Below are 24,320 nucleotides of genomic sequence, written 5' to 3' on the forward strand. Positions count from 1 at the left end.
TTTCCCTTGGGTCTTGTTGACTTGTAGCTTTGCATGGATGGTGTTAAGATGGGTTAAAATCCATGGTTCATTTTAATTTGGGCCTGGTAACTTAGTTCTGGTTCTACCTTTTTTTTCTCTTCACCTTGTAAAATCTATTCAGTTGAATCAACTTGCTGAAATGGTAACAGAGGTAAAAGTTTGAAATGAGACTTAAAGTTTTAAGAGAATATGCTTCTGTTAAATTGAGACGGAGATCATCCCAGAGGCGTCATGCGAGATCCATCCGGATTCCTCTGATAGGGTCATGAAGCGTAGATATTTTATTTCGTGAGTTCACTCCCAGTGTCTGAATATGCCGACTCAAATGAAAAATCTTATATGGGACATTAATCAAACATCTGGAAGGACAAGGCAGGACCCATCAGTGGAAAGTTGGCTACGGCTTCAACCTACAGTAATTCCATGCATTCTTTGCGGCAGAAACTTTTCCCGCATATGTAAAGAAATGTATTTAGTGTTTCCATAAAATTTATGACAATGCTCGGATTTATTTCCTCCTTGAAATGTCAGATGGTTTCTCACTAATCCATAGGGCACGTTTTAGAAGATCACATAGACCCATTTGCAGCCATTTGTGACTCTCAGAATATTGTAAATACATCAATGAGACACATGGATGCGCCACAAAAATATCCATGTGCTCATAAAATGCATCAAAAATTTAAGCAGCAACACAATCCTCTTTGCCATATGCATGTATTTTTATTTAATTCAGTTTTGGTATTTGGATGGCGACCACTTCAGGGTGTACCACGGCTTTCACCTCAAGTTAGCTGGGATAGGCTCCAGCTCACTCCTAGTGAGGATTAGCGGTACGAAAAATGGATTGATGGTTGGATGGATGGATGAATGGATGGATGGATAAAAGTCTTTATTAAATGTTGAAACTTAATGGGGAGATATCCTCCATTGTTTTACTGTCCTGCAAAAGACTTGAGCATGAACCTTTCAAATGCAAAGTACACACATTATGATGACTTCATCCTACATCACAGCAAGTCCAGGTCTCATTAACTTTATTACATTTGATTGACTTCCCGACATGTCAGATGTTACCTTTTAAAGTAGAATACCAAATTATCACTGAATTCCTGATCATTTCTGTCAAAAACATCAAGCAACAACAGTCTAACATGTGACAAGAAGATTTTATAAATCTACCAAATGCCAATTTTCAGTTGTGTAAATACTGGAACAAGAGAAATGTTGAGGTTGTGCAACAATGTACACTTTTGTAGGAGTTGGGTATTTTCCGTGTACACAGTTTAGTGTGAATCATTTCTCTGGCAGTATGATAACATTCATAGCCATTGATAAAAATATTTGTGATAACTCCACTATGCACAAATAGAGATATACTGTACATTTTTTAGATAAGCACAGAGAAATTGGCTGCCTATTTTTGCCAGCATGGGGGATGCAGATGAGAGATTTATCCTCTTATGCTGACTGAAGGCTTGACATTGCCGATCTTCATGTCTAATTGTATTACTGTACTTTATTTTTTCTATGTGCATCTCAATATTACATTTGGAAACTAACCGATTGCTGTTTTATTTTCATCTTGGCATCTGCGTTGGCACCATGCCTTCTTCTGGTAGCTAATATTCTTAAAAAAAAATTCATCCTCTAATCCATTAAATACGAACATTTCATCAAACACTTTTTATAGCGTTAAATTATTTTCTGTTATTGTCAAATAGGAATGCAGGAAGCATTTTTAAAATACCCAGTTCAGTTTATGTTGATTTCCTGGAGGGGCAGAAGCGGAATCAACTCACGTCAAAATCATTTCCAGAGCCCAATAATCCCGTGATCCATACACAGAAGGTATGGCGAGTGGCCTGGAAAAGAAATCTCTAATAAGGCAGCAGGCGGAGTGAATCATAAATGTGATGACACTCGCAGGTCGAAAGGTTTCGCTTAAACGGGGAAGAGCCACCGAAAAACATAGGAAAAAAAATAGTACACAACTCACTAAATGCCACATTAAAATTCAGCTGAGAAAATAAATCACTGACATTTACTTTCTTCTATGCCCTAATTAAGTTTAGTCCAGCAGGCCATCAGAAGTCGCTAAATTGTCAATAATTACCATCCTGACCACCACAGCTCAAGATGTTGTCAGGTGATTGCTGTAATTTAACTTCCTATCACATAATAGAGGGAGGACCTGCTGGACCTTGTAAAATTACATATTTTCAGAAGAGGCTCGTATGTTGTGATTTTTGTTATGGTTAGATGGTGATATAAATAACTTTTAATGCCATGGTTGTTTTTGAGTGCAAGCTTTTCAAATGAGTGCTTGAAAAGTGTTGCCTTGTCAATGGGAAAACACATCTTTTTCATGCCTCCATATTGGAATATCTGTAGTTGTCGGATAATTGCATGTACTGTTTATGACTTACTAAAATACCACTTGAAAGAAGGTGAGGAAATCCATCCATCCATTGCCAACACTGCTTACCCTGCTTAGGGTCACCAATTACAGAAGACTTCAGGAGAACAGCAGACTACACCCCAAACTGGTCGCCAGTCAGTCACAGGGCACATATAGACAAAGATAACCATTCACACTCACTGTCACTGAGACTAGACTGAATCTACACCAAAGTCAGGGGAGTGTACATCTAGTAAAAAAAAAAAAAAAAAACTGAGCTTTGAATTATGATTGCTTTAACAACTTCATCATCCATTAAAATTGCAATTTCATGGAGAGCTTTTCCCTTTATCTCGCTTTAAGATCCAGGAACTGCCTCACAGAGCTGCTGCTTTATTGTATACTGCCATCCATCTTGCTTTTAAGAATGTTGCACACGCTCTCAATAACGTTGAGGTCAAGAGATGATCGTGGTCACATTAGGAGCCCGACTTACAAAGATCCCAAATTTCTTTGGTTTCTCTAATGGATTATTTGTGATGTTGCTGGTTCTGTTGGATTTGATTCAGTTAAATTTGGATCTTTTACTTAAAATACTAAAGAGTAGACACTAAATTGAGTGTTTACTCATTACTAATTTATTGGGTATGCTATTGGCACACAGACACAAAAAAAAAAAAATAAAATGTTGGAGAGCTATGCTTTGTGTTCAGGTAGCTCTAACGGTTTTCATTTCAGACCATCAGGGGGAACTGAAAATACAAAATGAAGTTTGAAGTGATGGAATTGGAAGTGTTAGTGGAAGCAGCAAACAAGTATTTTATTGAGTTTATCGCACTAATAATTTTATATAATTGTTGGACTTTTTTTTATTTGTACTTCTTTTTACTAATATTTTTTTTCCAATAATAAAAGCCACCAAGTGCATAGAATCCATGCTTTGTTTGACTTCAGTCTGCCCTAGTGTGGCAATTGGATGTAGAAGACTGTATTCAAAATGTGTAACATTGCGTTTTAAATTGAAACATCACAAAAATGCCCTGGAGAGGCCAGCATCAAATTGTTTTAGTGTGTTGAAATGACCCAAGGCCATGGAATTGCAGTTAAAAGGAGTGCGGTCATTCTCCTTCTTGTAAGTGCCTCCAAATTACTTCTTGGAACATTCAGAAGTTGCTGACATGTTATGATCATTTTTTTTTTACATTTTCAAAACTATACAGGCAGTAAGGTTTGCTCACCTCCCTTAAATGTGAATGGTTACCCTTGCGCTGGTTTGCATGCTGCGTGGCATTTGCCTGTGAAGCAGAGCTTTTTAAGACACTACATCAGCCAGCACAATTCCTCTTGAGTTTGGTTTGATACTTAACATTGTGCATGCGAATATTACACTTTAAAGAATGGAGTCACCCAATTCTTTGTGGAGCATATTAAACTTGTTTATTTTATTTTTTTAAACAGCACAAAATTCACGTTTAGCTCACAGGACATAAATAGCATCTGCTAACAGTTCTCACACGCGACATCTTTTACTGTACTACAGCTTCTTCTGTGAATTCGAATCACACAGCATATAAGGTAACAAATGCACTGAACAAAACTCTTTGAAACAATATTTTAAAAATGTGCGTTCTATCTTAATTGAACGCTCATATTTGTTTGGCACAGTTTTTATGCCGGATGCCCTTCCTGACGCAACCCTCTGCATTTATCCGTGCTTGGGACCGGCCTCCAGATTGCACTGGTTTATGCCCCCATAGGGCTGCATTGTGCGTTCTATCTTAATTCCGGTGTTCTAAAACGTACAGAAATCAAATATGACAAGTTATACATCGAAAATAATACAGACATAAAAATCACTCAAACCATCCTGTCGACCTGTGGCTCTGATTGTGAAGCAACAGGAAGTTGCACACTCTCTTCCTGTTCATTAGTTCTTTTTTAACGCGGACTTTATCGTGTTCAATTAACGTGTCAAAAACTTAGAAATCCTATAAAAGTTCAACAGCGATGCATCTCAAACGCAGCAACGATCCCCACACCCCCACTCCCATGTATCTTACCTGTAAACAGCACAGAATACACGTTTAGCTCACAGCACATATATAGCATCCACTAACAATTCTCACACGCTATACGTTTTGCTGTACTGCAGCTTCTTCTGCGAATGAGCGGGGCAGCGTCGGTCGGCGGCTACAACACATCGCCCCCCGCTGACGAATTGCTGTTACTATGAGAACGGACACACGTAAACGAAGCAAATATGTTAAACGTCCAGTCACACAACAGTTGAATTTGAGGGGCAAAGTATTTTAAAAAAATGTTGTGTTGTGTATTGGGTGGGCCAAAAATAATAATGTTTATTACTGTACATGTTATTAATGTCTCAGCCATTCCACTCCAAACCCAATGTGCCACACGAGATCAATTAACTTGCACATATCCTGCTGAGTGGATCAGTTTTCACATCAGTTTGTGACTGCAGTGAAGTTTGTTTCTGCACCTGCAAACCATTCGTAAATAAGACCCCAAGAGTTTCTCATGCTTATAGCATGGCTCTGTTTTTACTTATTTTGGAGAGGTTGTTATAAAGGGGCCTACCACGTCACTCTTTTTTTTTCTTATATCCCCCAAAATATTCACAGGAATCACCTGCAGTGACGAAGAAATGTTTTTTATTAATGCAATGTTGTGTTTGTTCAAAGTTATGGAGAGTACATTCCCTCTTTTCAAAGCAGCTCTGCAGCAATTTTGGTGCCAGAAATAGACAAACGGAAATAGACATTTTTCAAAATTGAATAGTGCACAGATGTTCTGCATTTAAACTCCATTACTTGTTTTTCTTCTCCCCTTTTCTTCAGCCCAGTACCAAATGATCCGTGGAATGGTTTTGTCTTCAAATCCCTGATGCGGAACCAAGTTTGCCTGCTTACTGTAATAAACACATTCTCCCCAAATCTTTTCATGCGTCCATCCATCCATCCATTTACTTCACCGCTTATCCTCACATGTGTCGCAGGGAATGCTGGAGCTTATCTCACCTGTCAATGGGCAGGAGGCGGGGTACACCCTTAATTGGTTGCCAGCTGTGTGGCAGCCAATCGCAGGGCCCATAGAGAGAAACAGCCGCAATCACAATCATACCTAGGGGCAATTTGGAGTGTCCAATTAATGTTGTAAGTTTTTGGAGTGAGGAGGAAACCGGAGTGCCTGGAGGAATCCCACGCAGGCACTGGGAGAACATGCAAACTCCACACAGGCGAGTCCGGGATTGAACCCAGGACCTCAGAACTGTGAGGCCAACGCTTTACCAGCTGGCCCACCGTGCTGCCTGCCTTTTGTTAAAAATTCTGACCCATCAATCGCTGTTACTCATGACCTAATATTGCTAGTTTCTATTCAACCCTGGACAGGTGAACAACAGTTAGCATGAACAAAGAACATTTCAAGTAAAAAAAACAACAAAACAAAATCCACTGTTGACATAAACTATGGAGACAGGAAACCTGACAGCGAAGGACACACCCGACAGGTCAAGCTTGAGACAATGTATTCAGATAGAATGCCTCACAGCCATGGAATGTTATTGCTGTCAATCACTGGGTGAACTAAATCTGAGGTGGCACTGACCAAGTCAAAGGTGACGTCATCCGAGGAGATTGTGTCATCGTGTTTTTCCAGATAGAACAAAACATGGATCACTGTGACAGATGATGTTTCAAATCTATGAAATTGTTTGTCAAAACACGATAGGCTGAATATGATCATGTCTGACACTATCCCCGCTAGACAGGATAGGTTCAGAACTGTTTGCTCAAATGTTTGTTTTTAATGTGCTTATTACATTTTGGCCAATCAATACTTGCTAAGAGCTTCACATAAAAATAGCTGACATTCATTGGAGGCTGTATTAATACGATGAATGCTGCAACATGTCATGTGGAAAAGAAATAAAACCATAGCTTAAATGATTCATATATTTTTACCACAATCAAGAAAATCCATTTGCAAATTAGATGAAAATACTCTGACTTGCATCACCAGAGAGGCTGAGGCAATATCAGCCTATGCTTGAGAGAGCATGTAGGCCATTCACCATTGGATGCACCACACGCCCCGAGGTGAGTTTTTCTTTTTTTTCTTGCAAACTCACACACATTAAGTAAGCTTCACTGCATTCTTGTCACCAAACGCTACCGAAAGTTGAGTCATTTCAATGCTGAATAAAATGAGCAGAGTAAGACGTATGGAATGTGGTAAAATTCTATCGATAATGCTATACTAATTTATGAGTGCTGGTGATTTTGTTTTAAAATTTCACGGTGGTAGCCTCTCTGCGGCCCAAACTGGGGCAGCTTCAAGCGTTCTTGTAATCATTGCAAACTCAAACATTTCAGTGCATTTAGGACACTTAGCAAGTGTTTTATTTATGAAGTGAAGAAAGGACAACAATAAACTGTTGTGGTAATTGATAGATATATCAATGTGGGTGTTGATAGTGGTTGAGACTCGAAACTTCATCAAACATATACAACTACTTCTTTGGACATAAGGCTTTAAGTGTTTTTATTTTCTCCATGTTATTGCACGGTACACTCACATATAGCTTTTGTTTTAAAGCAAGAATCCATCTATCCATTTTCTTAGCCGCTTATCCTCACAAGGGTTGCAGGGAGTGCTGGAGCCTGTCAACGGGCAGGAGGCAAGGTACACTGTGAACTGGTTGCCAGCCAATCGCTTGGCACATCGAGACAAACAGCTGCACTCACAATCACACCTCAGGCTGATTTACTGTGTCTAATTAATCATGTTGCATGTTTTGGGGAAGTGGGAGGAAACCAGAGAGCCCGGAGAAAACCCATGCAGGCACAGGGAAAATATAGAAACTCAGCACAGGCGGGTCCGGGATTGAACACGGATCATCAGAACTGTGCGGCCAACGCTTTCCAGCTGATCCACCGCCGCCAGCAAGAATGTCAGGTTACAAAAAAAAGTTCATTTCAGGAAAAAAAAACAAGTGTAATGAAATTCTTTTTGAGTGCTAAATTCTTCATTTGACAGTATATGGGGATGTTTTGTTTTGATACTATTCAATTTCTGGGGGGTGGGGGGGGAATCTAAAGGGGAAAAAAAGAAGAGAAGCATAATATAAAACTTTATTTTGATTTTGATGGTAAATTAATTTAGATCTTTTTCAGTAATATAGAAATAAGCTGAAAAGGTGTGGGTGTCAATCTATTTTTAAATACAGTAGCGTATTAGGGATAAAGACTGTAAAATATCCCTGTACTGTACTGTATATTTCATAACTATGACATTACTGCAGCATAGGGATAAGTCAAACCTAACCCCTTCAATTTTTGTCACAGTGGGGATTCACATCTGGGTCACTACTCACATGGTATGACTTTGGGGATTGAACCCCACACGATCCTCCAACCAAGAAAGATTTAAATCCTGCTCTCATCAAGTGAGGGAAGTATTATAGTAAGCATCATGTAATCAGGAATAGACATCAATCAAGATATTCCAGCAAGAAAAGTGATAGGTTCAGAAAGTCGTAAGCTGGTTGAAATGCAGTACTCGTATGGCTTGCATCATGAAATGAAGCATACAAATTAAATTAAATTACTGAGGTAAGATTAAGTTATTATTTGAAGAAATAAATAGTCTTCAAAAATCTCAAAAGAAGCGCAGTTAAATCAAAAATTGCATGTACTTATGTGTTACCTAATGTGAGAAAATAAATATACCCCTCTATTCATGAGAAATTGATGCCCCTCACAAAAGGTTTACACTATACTGTAAGTGACTCTAGATGCCGCAATACTGGCAAATGATTACGTTTGTCCTAGTGAAGTGCCTCAACTCACTTCAATAGTCTGCACCAAGATAGCACTAAATAATGTCCGGAAATATAAAGTAAGACACAGAGTGTTTTCTTAGGTGAGGCTAGGTTTTTTCCACATGAAAAAAAAAAAATGTGTAAAATTCATGAGTATATAGTTGTACCTTTAAATTTGTTCCATGGTCAAGCTCATAGCTCTATTTACCGGTACTCATATGTCAAATACATTTTCAGCATTAAAATGAATTGAAATGTCCATTGCAGCCCCTAAAATCCCACCACATTATTTGTTGCATGTTTGAATACATAAACAGTTTTTAGCTGTTTTGTCAAATGCATACATATGTGTACGTGTATCTGTGCATTTGTACAGTATACACTTGAAGGCACGCGTTTACATACACTGTGCAAAAAACAAACGTTTTCCCACAAACATTGAATGGCAATTAAAAAAAAAAAGTATGTTTTCCTCCAAAACCGTCTAAAATAAACAAATGTCCACTGGGTAACTTACTTTAACCTTGAAGCTGTTTAGCTCCTTGCTGCGCTGAGCGGGTCCTCGTTGTTGCTGTCAACCTCATCCTACTTCACTAGTGTGGTTGATAGTCAGCATCCACTTCTGCATCCTCATTGTCACGAAGGGCTTCATCATCTCTATTGATAAGAACAAGTAAGTCTCGTGCTGTTTCCACAGAAAAGTGCTCTGTAAATCACAAAAAAAGACTCTAAATATATACGAGGTCATGTATTTTATGTAGGTATCCATTTATTTATTTATTGTATATGTATAGGTTATATATGTTAACTGTTTAAGAAACTTGGCGTAACACATTATTCAGATAGTGTCTGACACAGGACGACACACATTTGAGCACATATTTCCTCCGAGTTATATACCCACTTATCTTTACATTTCAACATACAATTTTACAGTAGCCTTAATAACACAAAATGCATAAGATTTGGAATTTTAAAAAGTGACACCAAGCTATTCTGTGAATTGTGACATACAGGGAAGAAACATTTACCAAGCTTACTAACCAAATGCTCCAGTGGTTAAAAAAAAAACAAAAACAAAATGGGCCAAGTAATTACGAAAAAAAAGCAACTCTAAATTGTGCTGAATAGCCACTGATGTGAACAAAGGCGCTCAGTTCTTATACAGGACAGCGGGGGAGGGCCGACTTATGCTGGATGCCCAAGTGCGTCGGTGACTACATCACAGTTCTGTCTTTGTCCAAGTTTTAGAAACAAATCACAGAAATTGCTTTACAGGGTCTTTAAATGTTGTGTATAATAATTCGAAACACTATTTGAAGTAATGTGCACTCAAAATATGTAATGGTTTTGTTCAGTAAAATTCTGAAGGATAATTACTGTATACATATGTATCTTCACTGTAAATTGTATTCACTATTTGGGAAAATGAACTAAAACAGCGTGAGCTTAACTAATTAAGCAATCATTTTTTATTTAGAAAACATTTTTCTCACAAAAAACAAAATCAACTCTTAACATGGATAAAATCAACCCCCCTCAGCCGCTGGTCCATACTGACAGACTCACTCAAACATGCGCATATACAGAAAAATATGTATTCTTTTAAATGTATTATTCATGTCTTTGTTAGTTGATTTTTTTTTCTGTATGCGTCAAAGTACATGCGTTAATGCAGGATTGTAGTTTTGATTTTTTTAAACATTACTCAAAAATAAATTGGGAAACTTTTTCATAATAATTCCAACACAACAAGATAATTATACTGCACGATTGTGTTGAATAATTTGTTTGAATTTGTTCTATGTATATACATTACTGTAAATTAAAAAAATAGTTAATGATTAATGAATCAGAATTTCCTCAACGCCTAGTTGTTGTTAACAGAAAATATCGAACATTTTTCAAGGCAGATAGAATATGGAGATGTCATTGTAAAATAGGTAGTATGGACAAGAGTACAGTTTGTCTAAATATGAACACATGGCGAGCACATACTTTGGGAATGGAGTATGTATTTTGAAATAAAAAGCCAACATCATGGAAATATGAAGAGAAATGCATATAAGTAATGTGATACAGCAGATCACATTCTTTGATGTGACTAGGCATGCCATTCCATTTCCTAGTTATAAATCCATGGTGAGATTAGATGAAATTTGAATATGAATCAATAGGAATATGTGGGCTAATTATAGCCCCTTTTTCCACTCCTTCGTCAGTGTCAAGCGACTTTGGCTGGAATCTGAAAAACTCTAGTGTGAGTGGAGGAGGAAGGAAAGAAGAAGTAAGGAAGAGGAATAATTGAGCGAGAAGGGAGGAGTCAAAAGATCAACCCACATTTTGGGATTATGTGTGTTCGGATAAGATCCTACATTAAAACTCCCCCACTACAGAGATCCGACTCTTATTGGGTTTAGACTTTCAGTGTTGCGGTGAATAATTTTATAACCCGCAATTCACACACACACACACACACACCACACACACACACACACACACACAGGCACGCACTTTTGTTAGTCTCCTTTAGCCCACAATCCTGCATATGCCGCTAGCCAAGTTTACAGCTGCCATGGTTTCTAAATGCAATTAGCGCTTATCTAAAGGAAAAGCAAACTACCTTCACATCATCAGCTTCATCATCGCCGCATCCATATTCATGCAATTCCAAACCCTGCCAGAGCAAAAGTATGGGGATCCACCCACTTGAGAACATTGAGCGCTTTGTACTAGGTGGATTGTAAAATATCTATGGGTTGTCTTCACTGACGTCACATTTTTTGCTGAATTACCCACACACCAGTGCGCGCCGCCATTTCGCTAAGTTTTTTCCAGAGTTACTAGTCGGCGCGCTCTTCAAAGCCTCACGATCTGGTACACAAGTTCGGCTGCGTAAGCAGGGACATCGTCTAATGCTTCCGACAAAAGACTTTGGACATTCGGTGGGTCTGCGGTTCACAGAGAATTGGCTTTGTGTACGATTGCTCGACGCTGCTATCCCGCTGTCCCGTCTCAACCTCCATCATGCTGATGTGTCGCCGAGCTAAGCTAAGAAGCTTCATTGATACTCTTTTCAGAAGGCTAACATTTCAGTTAAGATCATTTCTTGTTAGTCACTTGAAAGATTCGAGAATGTTGTAAAATACTGGATTTGATTATTCTTTTGTCTTTCTACCGATGTCATCAAATTTTAAACAAATAATAAACATTTTGCTTTGCTTGCGGCGAACTAATATACAGGTTTTACTTTTTGAAAAAAATGGAATTTGCCTCGATATTAAAAAAATAACATTCCACCGCCTTTCGTTTTCCGTGTTAGCATACAGGTAAGTGCTCCTACTTCGTGATTTCTGTCACATAGAGTAAAAGATCAAGGGCAGTCCTGAGTCCCATGATGTGTGTATGCCAGGTGGTCTGGGCTTGATGTGCTGTCGGTCACGTCTTCAATACATGCGGTTAGAAACATAATGCCATCCACCCATGAGTAACAGGAACTCATGGATTGAAAATGGCCACCGTTCGAGGCAGCCCAACGGGTGATATCACGTGAAAACAACTCATTGGGTTTAGACTTTCAGTGCTGCGTTGAATAATTTTATAACCCGCAATTCACACACACACACACACACACACACACACACACACGCACACACACGCACACACAGGCATGCACTTTTGCTAGTCTCCTTTAGCCTCCAATCCTGCATATGCCGCTAGCCAAGTTTACAGGTAGCTCTGCTGCCATGGTTTCTAAATGCAATTAGTGCTTTTCTAAAGGAAAAGCAAACTACCTTCACATCATCGGGTTCATCATCGCCTCCCCTGCCTGCCACAGCAAAACTATGGGAATCCAACCACTTGAGAACATTGAGCGCTTTGTAGTAGGTGGATTGAAAATTATATATTGAGGTCACATGACAGGAGAACGTAGACACTTCGATCAAAACATATCCACTGCAGGATTACAATGACAAGCACCATCACAGTGACAGGCTGCTCCAAAAGGATGACAACGTCGATAATACTGTATTTAGAAATTCTATTTGACAGTTTTGACCAGATGTATATCCATCCATCCATTTTCTTTGCCGCTTATCCTCATGAGGGTTGCAGGAATCGCTGGAGCCTATCCCACCTGTCAACGGACAGGAGGAAGGGTACACCCTGAACTGGTTGCCAGCCAGTCACAGGGCACAAAGAGACAAACAGCTGCACTATCACACCTAGGGGCAACACCTAGGGGCAATTTTAGAGTGTCCGATTAATGTTGCATGTTTTTGGAATGTGGGAGGAAACCAGATTACCTGGAGGAAACCCATACAGGCACATGCAAACTCCATCCAGGCGGATCCGGGGTTGAACCCGGGACCTCAGAATTGGGAGGCCAACGCTTTACCAGCTGATCTACCGTGCGGCCCATATATGTACATATATTGTAGCAGTACATTTGTGAGTTTGTATTTAACTGGGGCCTCGACTCACAAAGAGGGGTTGCGTCAGGAAGGGCATCTGGGGTACAAACTGTGCCAAACAAATATGAGCGTTCATCTGAGATGTCACGTATGAATGAATAGCAATAATTGTACATATACAATGAGTGAATATGACAATTAATAACAAGTCCAATCTGCACATTGAGAAACTTTTGTTCATCAACATAAAAAATAATTTAAATCTTGAAATAAAGTATGAAAAAGAAAATATGACAAATAACACAGGCCCATTTCTTACTTGCAAGTTTTAAAACATGGATTTTATATATTGCATTTTACACATTTTTGTTAGGGGTGGGGAGACTGAACCAGTATCACTATTGATGCCCAGTCAGTATTATTATTATTAGTGTGGAAATACTGATCCAGCAGTTTCTGGTTCACTTTTGTATAAACTGCTTTGGTTTCATTAAACAGACGATGCTAGACTCGTTGGTTCTGTCTCAGCCAGAGCTAGCATACGTGACTCCTCCTTTCCCGTCTTGTGTTTCGCTGTTTTGCCGTCAGCAAACAAGGAAGCAATCTGCCAGCCCACCAGCAGTTCATTTTCCAAGTGAAATTGTTAATTTCTTACCTTTGCCAACTCAAAAAGTATACATAATGTTGAAACATTGATGTAATAGATTAACCCCTGTTGATTAAATTAAGGTGGCACATTGGCGCAGCTGTAAAGCATTGGCCTCACAGTTTTGAGGTCCAGGGTTCCATCCCAGACCCGCCTGTGTGGAGTTTGCATGTTCTCCCCGTGCCTTTGTGGGTTTTCTCCAGTTACTCCCACATCCCAAAAACATGCAACATTAATTGGACACTCTAAATTGCCCGTAGTTGTGATTGTGAGTGCGACTGTTTGTCTCTATGTTCTCTGGGATTGGCTGGCAACCAGTCCAGGGTGTACACTGGCTCCTGCCCATTGACAGCTGGGAAAGGCTTCAGCACTCCCCGCAACCTTTGTGTGGATAAGCGGCGAAGAAAATGGATGGATGGATGGATGGATGATTAAATTAATATATTTAGTGTATATTTTAGAAAAATATACAGACATGACAATGAACGGGGCAAAATTGTTTTGTTACTGTTCTGGCTTTTCAGGTTTTTCGGGGGTTGTTTTGTCTTAAGTCATTAACTTTGCCGTAATTCTGTCCCTTTCAACACTTTTGTAATGACTAAAAGAACAATACCCCTGAGCCTAGTTGAGTTTTCTATGGGTACTCCAGTTTCCTCCCACATTCAAAAAACATGGGTGGTAAGTTGATTAAAGACATGAAATTGGCCATAGGTATGAATGTGAGTGCAAAAGGGTTTTTGTTTCTGTGTACCCTGCAATTGGCTGGAGACCAGTTCAGGGTGTATCCTGCCTCTCACCCAAAGTCATCTAGGATAGGCTTCACTATACCCGCAACCCTAGTAAAGAGGTACAGACCATGAATGAGTGGATAGGAAATATGTGCAAAGCACTCGTGCTTTTTGTTGATTGTTGTATGAACATTTGACAAGTTACTGTATGTGCAAAACAGTGAGCACAAATCCTGATTAGAATCTTGGGATTGTGTTTTCGAGCATCAAAATACTGTAGCGAGCAAGCAAGCTAACATGCTGTATGTAAAAGTGTTGTTGAAGCTTTAGCATCACGGCTCTGATTCACGCTATTGTTTTACAACAAGCTGCAGTCACACAGATTGCACCTTTTACTTTATGTCACATATGCTGTACATATACAGTAAAAAGTGCTCATTACTTATGCTCTAAAACACACCAACTCATTCCACACGTGTTCTTTGTTTAGTCTTAATTTGCTACATTTTTAACAGTAACAGGTCTACTTAACTTACATCGCTGGTTTTGAAAAATCCATGTGAGCTTTTTTATGCCTCTTGAGGCTGATTGTGTCACCATTTTTTCAGCATATCTGCCTGTCTCATGTGCTGTGTGTGTGAGATGGATGGCTCAGCGTCTGTTTGTGATACCTTTAAGAGCAGCTGGGAAAAACGGCTTAACACAAGTTAAAAAGAAATTAAAGTGCTTTAACAGCTGTATAGTGTGGGTGGAACAGAGAGGATAGATTCAGAAACTTTGGTGGCAAATGTCTCCCTAACCTTGCCCCTCACTAACTCTGCCCTTGTATTTGTATGACTAATTTCACGGCGGGTGAATGTGAACGTTGTCTATCTCTATATATCTTTATATATACAGTATTTTTGTACGCGCTCTGTGATGGCCTGCATGGTGACCAATCCAGGGTGTCTTTTGCCCATCAGCCTGGAAAGGATCGAGCTCCCCGCATCCACAAATGGACGCTTTGATCTACATAGTTATTTCAAACGATGAATGAAGATGGCATGAAGCCCCATACCAGGGTGATGATAAACTTCATTGTTACCGGAGCAGCTGCATGATTACAACTACAGTATGTATAATAAATGTATACATAGAGGTCTACGTGTGGATATTGTAATATTTTGTATAGTACAGACTTAAAAAAAATCACCACAAAGAGGTTCACCGGTAATGAAACTGAAAACATTTCAAACAATAACTCATTCATTCATTATAAACATACCAATGCTCTTTGAAGTCCACTTGTAGGATGTTCCATGAATGAGTGCCATAGACCTGGAACCAGGCCTTGTGGTGGGTCTTCGGTCTGAGTCTAGCTATTTTTAAAAGACCAATACTAAACAAATTGAGGCTCCATTATGGCAGCAGGTGAGAGAGAAAAAAAAAAAAAACGTGAAATTGTCTTTCCTAAGATCAAAATCAGGCCTCTTCTAAATATATATAAACATGTGATCAATATACACCATGCACAAAAAGTTAGAATATTCATCTTTTGGGTGAAAGTGCAGGAAGACTTCAAAAGGCAGTACAGTATACAGTGAAGAAAATAAGTATTTGAACACCGTACTTTATTGCACATTCTCCCACTTAGAAATCATGGAGGGGTCTGAAATTTTCATCATAGGTGCATGTCCACTGTGAGAGAGATAATCTAAAAAGAAAATTCCAGAAATCACAACATGTGATTTTTTAACGATTTGTGTGATACAGCTGCAAATAAGTATTTGAACACCTGTCTATCAGCTAGAATTCTGACCCTCAAAGACCTGTTAATCAGACTTAAAAAGTCCACTTCCACTCCATGTATTATCCTGAATCAGACGCATCTGTGTGAGGTCGTTAGCTGCATGAAGACACCTGTCCACCCCATACAATCAGTAAGACTCAAACTTGTAACATGGCCAAGACCAAAGCGCTGTCCAAAGACACCAGGGACAAAATTGTATAACTCCACATGGCTGGAAAGGGCTACGGAGAAATTGCCAAGCAGCTTGGTGAAAAAAGGTCCACTGTTGGAGCAATCACTAGAAAATGGAAGAAGCTAAACATAATGGTCAATCTCAATCGGAGTGGAGCCCCATGCAAGATATCACCTCGCGGGTTCTCAATGATCCATAGAAAGGTGAGGAATTATCCCAGGACTACACGACAGAACAAGGTAACTGTTGGGAATACACTAAGAACTCATGGTTTGAAATCATGGATGGCACGGAAGGTTCCCCTGCTTAAACCAGCACATGTCAAGGTCCGTCTTAAGTTTGTCAATGACCATTTGGATGATACAGAAGGGTCATGGGAGAATATTTTGTGGTCAGATGAGACCAAAATCGAACTTTATGGTCATAATTCCACTAACCGTGTTTGGAGGAAGACGAATAATGAGTTCCATCCCAAGTCCACCATCCCTACTGTGAAGTATGGGGGTGGTAGCATCATCCTTTGCAGGTGTTTTTCAGTACATGGGACAGGATGACTGCACTGTATTAAGGAGAGGATGACCGCGGCCATGTATTGTGAAATTTTGGGGAACAACCTCTTTCTCTCAGTCAGAGCATTGAAGATGGGTCGTGGCTAGGACTTTCAACATGAAAATGACCCGAAGCAAGGGAAACCAAAGATGGCTCTGTAAAAAACATATCAACGCGAGGGTCCAGACCTAAACTTAATAGAAAATCTTTGGAGGGTGCTGAAACTCTGTGTTTCTCAGCAACAGCCCAGAAACCTGTCTAATCTAGAGAAGATCTGTGTGGAGGAGTGGGCCAAAATCCCTCCTGCAGTTTGGGCAAACCTCGTGAACAACTACAGGAAAGGTTTGACCTCTGTAATTGCAAACAAAGGCTACTGCACCAAATATTGACATTGGTTTTCTCAGGTGTTCAAATACGTATTTGCAGCTGTATCACGCAAATAAATAATTAAAAAAATCATACATTGGGATTTCTGCATTTTTCTTTTTAGATTATCTCTCTCACAGTGAACATGGACCTACGATGAAAATTTCAGACCCCTCCATGATTTCTAAGTGGGAGAACTTGCAATATGGCGGGGTGTTTAAATTCTTGTTTTCTTCACTGTAACATTTACATGTGAACTTCCTAAATTTAACCTTCTCCAAACTTTGAAATGCAAGTCCAACTGTTCAGTGTTTCAGGCTTTTTTGCACATCTTGCTGTTCTCTCCTAAGTGGCTGAATGGCAAAATTCAAAACAGGTATCCGGTCAATGAATTTACCAATCTCTGTCCCAGGACATCCACTTCTGTGCCTTTTTGTGACTCTTCCAGTCCCTTTGTATCAGTCTTGCAACCTGCTGTTGACATTCTGTGACACTCTGACCATTTCCCTCTAAGAACATCCTCTTTGAAGTGTCCAAGAGTGAGGTATTGTTGATTAATTGTTAAGTGCCGTCTTGGTCTCATGACATCAAAATGTCAACAGCCTGATCAAGAGGACGGTTTAAATAAAAATTCTAATGGAACAAGGAAATTATATTACAAATGTTGCACTCCAACCTTTTCCTGACTGAGTTTGACTGGTGGAAAATAGTATGTAACTCAGGTCAGGCCCTGCCTTTTGCAGTATTTTACTCACTCAGCCCACACCTTTCTTACAGTATAATATCTTTTACATTTCCATATCACTGTTTTCCATTGTGGCATCTACAGATCTCTACTATTCTCTAACGAATATTTCCTTCAGCAGCCACATGGGCCAAACCACAAAACCACGTTTTCAACCGTTGGTTACCACTTCCACCTTATTGTTCGTGCTCACGTCTACTTACTGTACATTTCGTCTTTCCTTCACTGTGGATGGAGCAGATGTTTAACAAGAATGAGAACAGTCAAACTATATTTTTAACACATATGGTAAAGGTGGAAGGGACACTTTTTAAAAATTGTTTGTTTCTTTTCTGATGGCTCAAAGGCAAATACTGGATGCTGAACCCTTTCAAAGTATTGGCATTATGCAAGATATGCCCATTTTCATGGCTCTTTATTTGACTCCTTGAAGGATAGACCTTCTTCACTTCTCTCCATGTTCCAATTATTAGTCCCAAGGCAAGAGATCCATATCTCTCCACAATCTACTTTACCAATCAGTTTATCTAATGCGCTGCAAGTAATCTTGGGTCGCACTTCCATTGTTCTCCACTTGTCTCCTTTGCCAGGCACACGCTCTTTACCTTTTCTCACGCACCACTTCCATCAAAGGTTCATGTCCAAAGGGGAGAAAGGTAAAACAGGAAAAAACAAAAATGTGTGACTTGAGGATCTTGATTTCAGTACAAGGGTGGGAGGAAGTCATCTACACACACATACACAAGTCTCAAACGAGTCCCAAGTCACTGTGGGGGAAACCGCTACATTTCAAGTGAGTCAAGTCAAATCATTACTTGATTTTAGTGAGTCGCAAGTCATGCCAGGTCATCCAATCTTGCTCCAGTCGCATTATACAGTGTATTGCTGTGGGAATGTTTTTTTTTTTTTTTCACAAATCATAACAGCCCCCTAATAAAACATTCACACCTTACAACAAGTTAAATGTACAACTACTTAGATTGTGATTGATTTTATTGAACTGAATTGTTTAAAGGTTATATTTCAAACTCTACTTAACTTTATTTCTGAACAAAGTATCCTGTGTACTTTGTGGTGACAGCTTTGTAACCAAGGGGGTTAGAGTAGCAAAATATTTTACTCAAGTAAGAGTATTTACTTTACAATAATATGAGTCAAGTAAAAGTAAAAAGCTGTCTACCAAATAATTACTTAACAGTAGAAACTACTCAATTTAAATAAGAAATATTCAAATACTGATTAACAGTGAGTAACTCCTAATGTTTTTTTCAATTTCAGCATGAATGTCAAATGAAACAAAACAACAATATCAACAACATCTAAAAGTTACAGAAAATCTAGGTAATAAAATCTTGGTAAAATAGAGGTTTTTAATACTAGAAATGGGAAGACCAGAAAACAGCACATTACAATAGTCAAGGCAGACCTAACAATTTTGTCGACAATGATCTCTGTCACTAGCAAATAGGATGGGCCTTATTTTGCCAATAGTGTGAAAAAGAAAAAAACAATTTTGGGAATATTTTCTTTGTGCTTTTATAAGGAGACCATTGATTCATATATATATGTATATATATATATATATATATATATATATATATATACATACATTCACCCATCCATTCTTAGCCGCTGATCCTCACAAGGTTCGTGGGAGTGCTGGAACCTATCCCAGCTATCAATGGGTAGGAGGCAGGGTACACCTTCAACTGGTTGCCAGCCAACCACAGGGAACACGGGGACAAACAGTCGCACTCACATGAATACCATGAATGTTTTAGGGATGTGGGAGGAAACCGGAGTGCCTGGAGAAAACCCACAGGTACAGGGAGAACATACAAAGTCCACACAGGGAGGGTCAGGACTAAACCCCTGTCCTCAGAACTGTGAGGCCAACACTTTACAGCTCCACCATCGTGCCACCAATTTAAACCATTTAGTGATTTATAGACCAGTAGCAAAACTTTAAAATTCTAAAACTGACTGGACGTCTTTATAAAGACTTTAAAATCGTTGTGATATGGTCTGACCGCTTTGCATTCTGAACAAGCTGCAGGTGTTTAATGCTCTTTTTGGGGAGCCCAGTCAGAAGACCATTACAATAGTCTAGTCTATTGTATATGTATTGTAAGACATTACAATGGAAAAGGCAAGAGGGATTGAAATCATGATAATGGAATTAGTAATTCAATCCAAATTTCAGACTCCAAAGTTTTCAGAATCAGGCATGTATAAAGTGGCTGCTCTTTGTTCTTCTACGATATTCAGTATTGGTTCACCTAAGAAATAGGTGACCAGAGAATGATAGTTTTCATTGGGCATTTGGCATTTCTTTGAAAGCACTTCAAGTGCTGCTTCATGACAGGCTTCTAAATTTAGCAAGGACCCATCCATTACTTTAATATTTTATTAAACTAGGCCTTAAAATCAACTGTAACTTCAAATGGAGTACTTTGGAGAAGCGATGAGAGATTCCCCAGACTGCTGTCTGATAATACAACAATGCAAGGGTCTAGATTTGTCACTTTTCCAAATTTTCTTATACTTTCTCTCCCATAATGAAAACGTAACCATATTTGCAAACCCTCTGCATCGCAATACATGTGACCCAGCAAAAAAAACCAAAACAAAACAAAAAAAAAACAGACATACATATCAATATTTGTACATTATATACTGTATATACATATAATGGAAATTGTCCAGTCCTCGCCTGCCGGCTCCCTCACACACACTGGCTCCATTCTTCGAGGCCATGAATCGGAAGGGGGTTGCTTAACCTTTTAAGTCAATGGTAAAGAGTGTATTGATGCAAATAGTGCATGAGTTCAGCTGGAAAGTTGGAATGAATGTGCGCTCATGTAAAGTCAGCAAAGGCTGCAGCTGAATGTTTTATGTATTTGTGTGTGTGTCTGTGTGTGTGTGTGTGTACGTGTGTGTCTGTCTGGCTTTATGTCTTGTCTTTCTGTCTGTTTTGTGTGCAAAAGTCTGAGGGCGCAGCTGGGTTCTGTGCATGTGGGACCCAATGTGTGCATGTGTATGGTGCATGTGACACAAGAAAGAGAGGAGGAGACCTACAGAAACGGCGTGTCAGAATGTGTGCAGGGGTATTCAGGCAGATGACCCCATGCGCCCCTTCTGTGACACATACATTCAAACCAGTGCCTTCACTCACCCTGTAGCCCCACCCACCAATGCTCTGGTCGGTACACAATGTTCTCACCAAAGTGCTGCCTGTCATCTCCCTCCACAGAATATGAGACGACTGAAGCAGAAAATGCAAACTTTCCAATGTGCATGATTGTCATGTCATTATCCAAGCCGCTTATTCTCACAAGGGTTGCGGGAAAGTTGGAGCCTATCCCGGCAAGCTTCGGGCGAAAGGCGGACTCGACCTTGAACTGGTCGCCAGGGCAGATATCAATACCATTACCGAGTGGGAATCGATCCCACGCTGCCCGCACAAAAGGCAGGCGTGTGTACCACTACACCATCAGTGACTCGGTGTATGATTAGGCTGAAATAAAATTTTGATTGACATAGCTGTACCCGCCTCATCCCCCCAAATTTTTTCTCAGTTAAGACTCATTTGGCGCATATAACTTCAATTGTACGGTTTGTTCACAAGCCGAAAAACCTGAAGTGATAATGATGACGGTAAGCCACAGTAAACAATGGCAATGATGAAAAAAAAAACTCAAGAGGAAACAGTGCTGAAAATGATTTTTGTTAGCAAGCAAGATTGATTGATGGCGAGGAATGTCACAATATTCACAATATTGTGATATTGTCAAATTAAATGTGCCTTGATATTGTCTGGGACTTTTTCCAGTATAAAATAATGATGGCTCAATAATAATAACGGACAGCTATATGAAGGCATGCAGCTTAGCCTCTCTGGCTCTCTCTTTCTCTCTCTCTCTCCCCAGCAACTACCACCTCCTAGCGTGCGCACCTATTCCCAGTCAGGACCCATCACTGCCCGTGTTTAAGCCTGGCTCACCCAGGAAACCAGTGCCAGAGTATTCACACTGTGGTATAACGGCCACCTCTCTTATCCCATCGCTTGTCTGTAAGTTGATTATCAGCCTACCCGCACTTGCATTCACCTACTTGTGTTCTCTTCTGTTTCCAGTGCTCCCCCGTGTCTCCTGCTTCGGTGCCCCACGCCAACCATGCTGTCAAGCTCATCCAACTTCTCACGCTCCCACTTCCTTGTTCCCATGGACCACGATCAGAACACAAATTCTGAGCTACTCCAGAATAAACCTTTCTCATCGACTCACTCCACCTCAGTCTGCTTCTGGATTCAGTCCAATTACATACAATTATGTTTCATGACAGCAAGAGTGCTCACTTCCTTATTTGAGTGTAAAGGCAGACGACTGGACACTTAGCTCATGTAACTATGTAGGTACATCCAAAAAAAAAAAAAAAATACTGATTGGCTGACTGGCCCTCGTGACCAAAAGGATGAGGAAGCATTGCAACTTGTTATGGTGAACAACACCTGTCAGCGCGTCATTCACAGTTGATTAGGCAAGAGGCGCCTTGTTATTTGAGCTGGCTTCCATCCCAACAAACGCAGACTCAGGATCAGCTGTCAGTGGACCTCCGCAGCATCCCGGCTCATGGCAGCCGCCACTGGGAAACTATGTGAGTCCGTCCTCGTGTGCCACTGTCCCCCTGGCCATCGCCTCCTCAAAGAGAGATTCTGCCAAATTATTGAAACATAATGTATCTCAATACTGATTGTTTATCTCAAGTCGAAAGTTCTGACACACAGTAAGGGAATCGCAACATGAGTCCCGTTACAACAAATTGCTCTGCCAAACATTACATTAGTCCATACACATACAGACATCAATGCAAATATAAATTATCTTGCATACTTTCCTCTCATCTAATAAAACGTCCACATTTCAAATTAAAGCATACGACAAAGGCTGCTTACAAAAATAAATTATCTTACAATATTAATACACAGAGGAAATTAAACTAAGTGGGAGTTCCATGATTATTTTATTCATTGGGATTTGGCTGTTTCTTATCCTGTGTAGCCTTTACAAGTTCTACGTTCGACTCAATTTGAATTTTTGAATCATTTAGTAGGCAGTATCCAATTTATAATGTTATAAATTAAATACATATGATGGCAGTACAGTGGACAACTGGTTGACACATCTCCCTCACAGAGATGAAATTCACATTTAGGCATCTTGTTCTGAGGACCGGGGTTCAAATCTGGGCCTCGCTTGTGTGGAGTTTGCATGTTCTCCTTGTGCTACGTGGGCTTTCGCTGGGTACTCATATTTTCTCACACATCCCAATAACATGCATGGTAGGTTAACTGACAACTCCAAATTGGTCATTGGTGTGACTGTGAGTCCGAATGGTTGTTTGGTTATGTGTGTCCAGAGTGTATCCTTCCTCTTGCCCAGAGTCAGCTGGGATAGCCTCCAGCACATCCACATCCACATCCCTAGTGACAATAAGCGGTATGGAAGATGAATGAATGAATGATTTTGAGGCCATTAATTTAAAAGGAAAATTAACATAATTCCATTTTATCTGCTTCCTTAGCACAAAAATAATACTGTAAATTTTGATTTTAGTATTACAGCCTCCCATCGAGTTTTTTTTTTTGCTCCCTGTTGCTGTGAAATTCCATCCTGATCATGCCGAAGCACTACACCTAAAAATGTTTTCACTACTTGCACCACAGGGCCTTAAATCACAGAGAAATAACAGCAGTTCACCTTTGTGCCACCCTGAGGAACAGAGCGACATCTCCCGCAATGCATTTCTTACTTTGTAGCCTTTGCCAAACTCTGCCACTCCAAATCTCCTCCTAACCTGCCTCCTTATGGCTATAGCACTCAGAAGGCACGGCCATCGAGTCACGCCATCTGCTTCAGTGGGACATGCAGTGGAAGTGGGAGTAGGGGCTTCCTACCTAAGTCAGTCTTCTTTCTCCCCCCAAGCAAATCTTTTTCTCCTTCCTTCACCTTCTCTTATTCCCTGAACTACTGCTCAAACTCATTTTTTTTCTTGAAAATAAATCCTCTCGGTAATTTTCAAGGGATGAAGAGTTGGATTTATCAACTTCCGTTGTCATGACAACCATAGCCAACTTAGGATCAGGGAAGAGGAGCAGGGGGAGTGGGGCGGTGGCGGGTGGTGGGCATTTGAGAAGGGAGTATAAGCTAGGAGGAAGTCAGAAAGACAGAGTGGGGGCATTTTTGTTGTTGTCTGCAAACCAGAAGTGCTTGCTTGGTCTCAATAAAAGTGATGTGTTAAACATTTCCGAATAGATGCAGACATTTAAATCTTCCAACACAACATGACTTCAGGATGGAATGACGATCACTGCTCAGAAGAAACATCAATTTGTTTCAGCACAAGTGGTATAAGCGTTAATTCACCTTGTCAAATTCACATTTAGGCCTCTTATTGTAAAACTTTAACGAAAAATGCTCAGGACAATCAATTTGATTATATTTTAGATAGTGAGTCACCTTCTGTATCACATACTACAAGTAACTGGACACATTTCTTGACTTACCTTTACCATATACACATGACGTACATATGTGTTTTCAGCTTCTTCTCAGGCCTTCCCAGAATTCCATGTAAAAGATAGTGA

At 39.9% G+C, this 24,320-nt stretch overlaps 2 long non-coding RNA genes across 2 annotated transcripts in view; one reads left to right on the plus strand and one right to left on the minus strand.

Annotated features, from left to right (window-relative positions):
- The window catches only part of LOC133504009 (uncharacterized), a 41,230-nt gene extending 30,216 nt beyond the window's left edge, over positions 1-11,014 (minus strand). Inside the window, exons 1-2 of the long non-coding RNA XR_009795882.1 lie at positions 10,888-11,014; positions 8,782-8,921 (exon numbers count right to left, since the gene is read on the minus strand). This is a non-coding gene — a long non-coding RNA (uncharacterized LOC133504009). The remainder of the gene's footprint in view (positions 1-8,781; positions 8,922-10,887) is intronic.
- A 10-nt stretch (positions 11,015-11,024) lies between these two features.
- Positions 11,025-23,775, plus strand: LOC133504008 (uncharacterized). Its single transcript, XR_009795881.1, has 3 exons — positions 11,025-11,209; positions 21,604-21,710; positions 21,810-23,775. It is a non-coding gene; the product is annotated as an uncharacterized LOC133504008 (long non-coding RNA).
- Positions 23,776-24,320: the final 545 nt, after the last annotated feature.

This window comes from Syngnathoides biaculeatus, chromosome 7, assembly GCF_019802595.1.
Source record: "Syngnathoides biaculeatus isolate LvHL_M chromosome 7, ASM1980259v1, whole genome shotgun sequence".
Taxonomy (NCBI): Eukaryota; Metazoa; Chordata; class Actinopteri; order Syngnathiformes; family Syngnathidae; genus Syngnathoides; species Syngnathoides biaculeatus.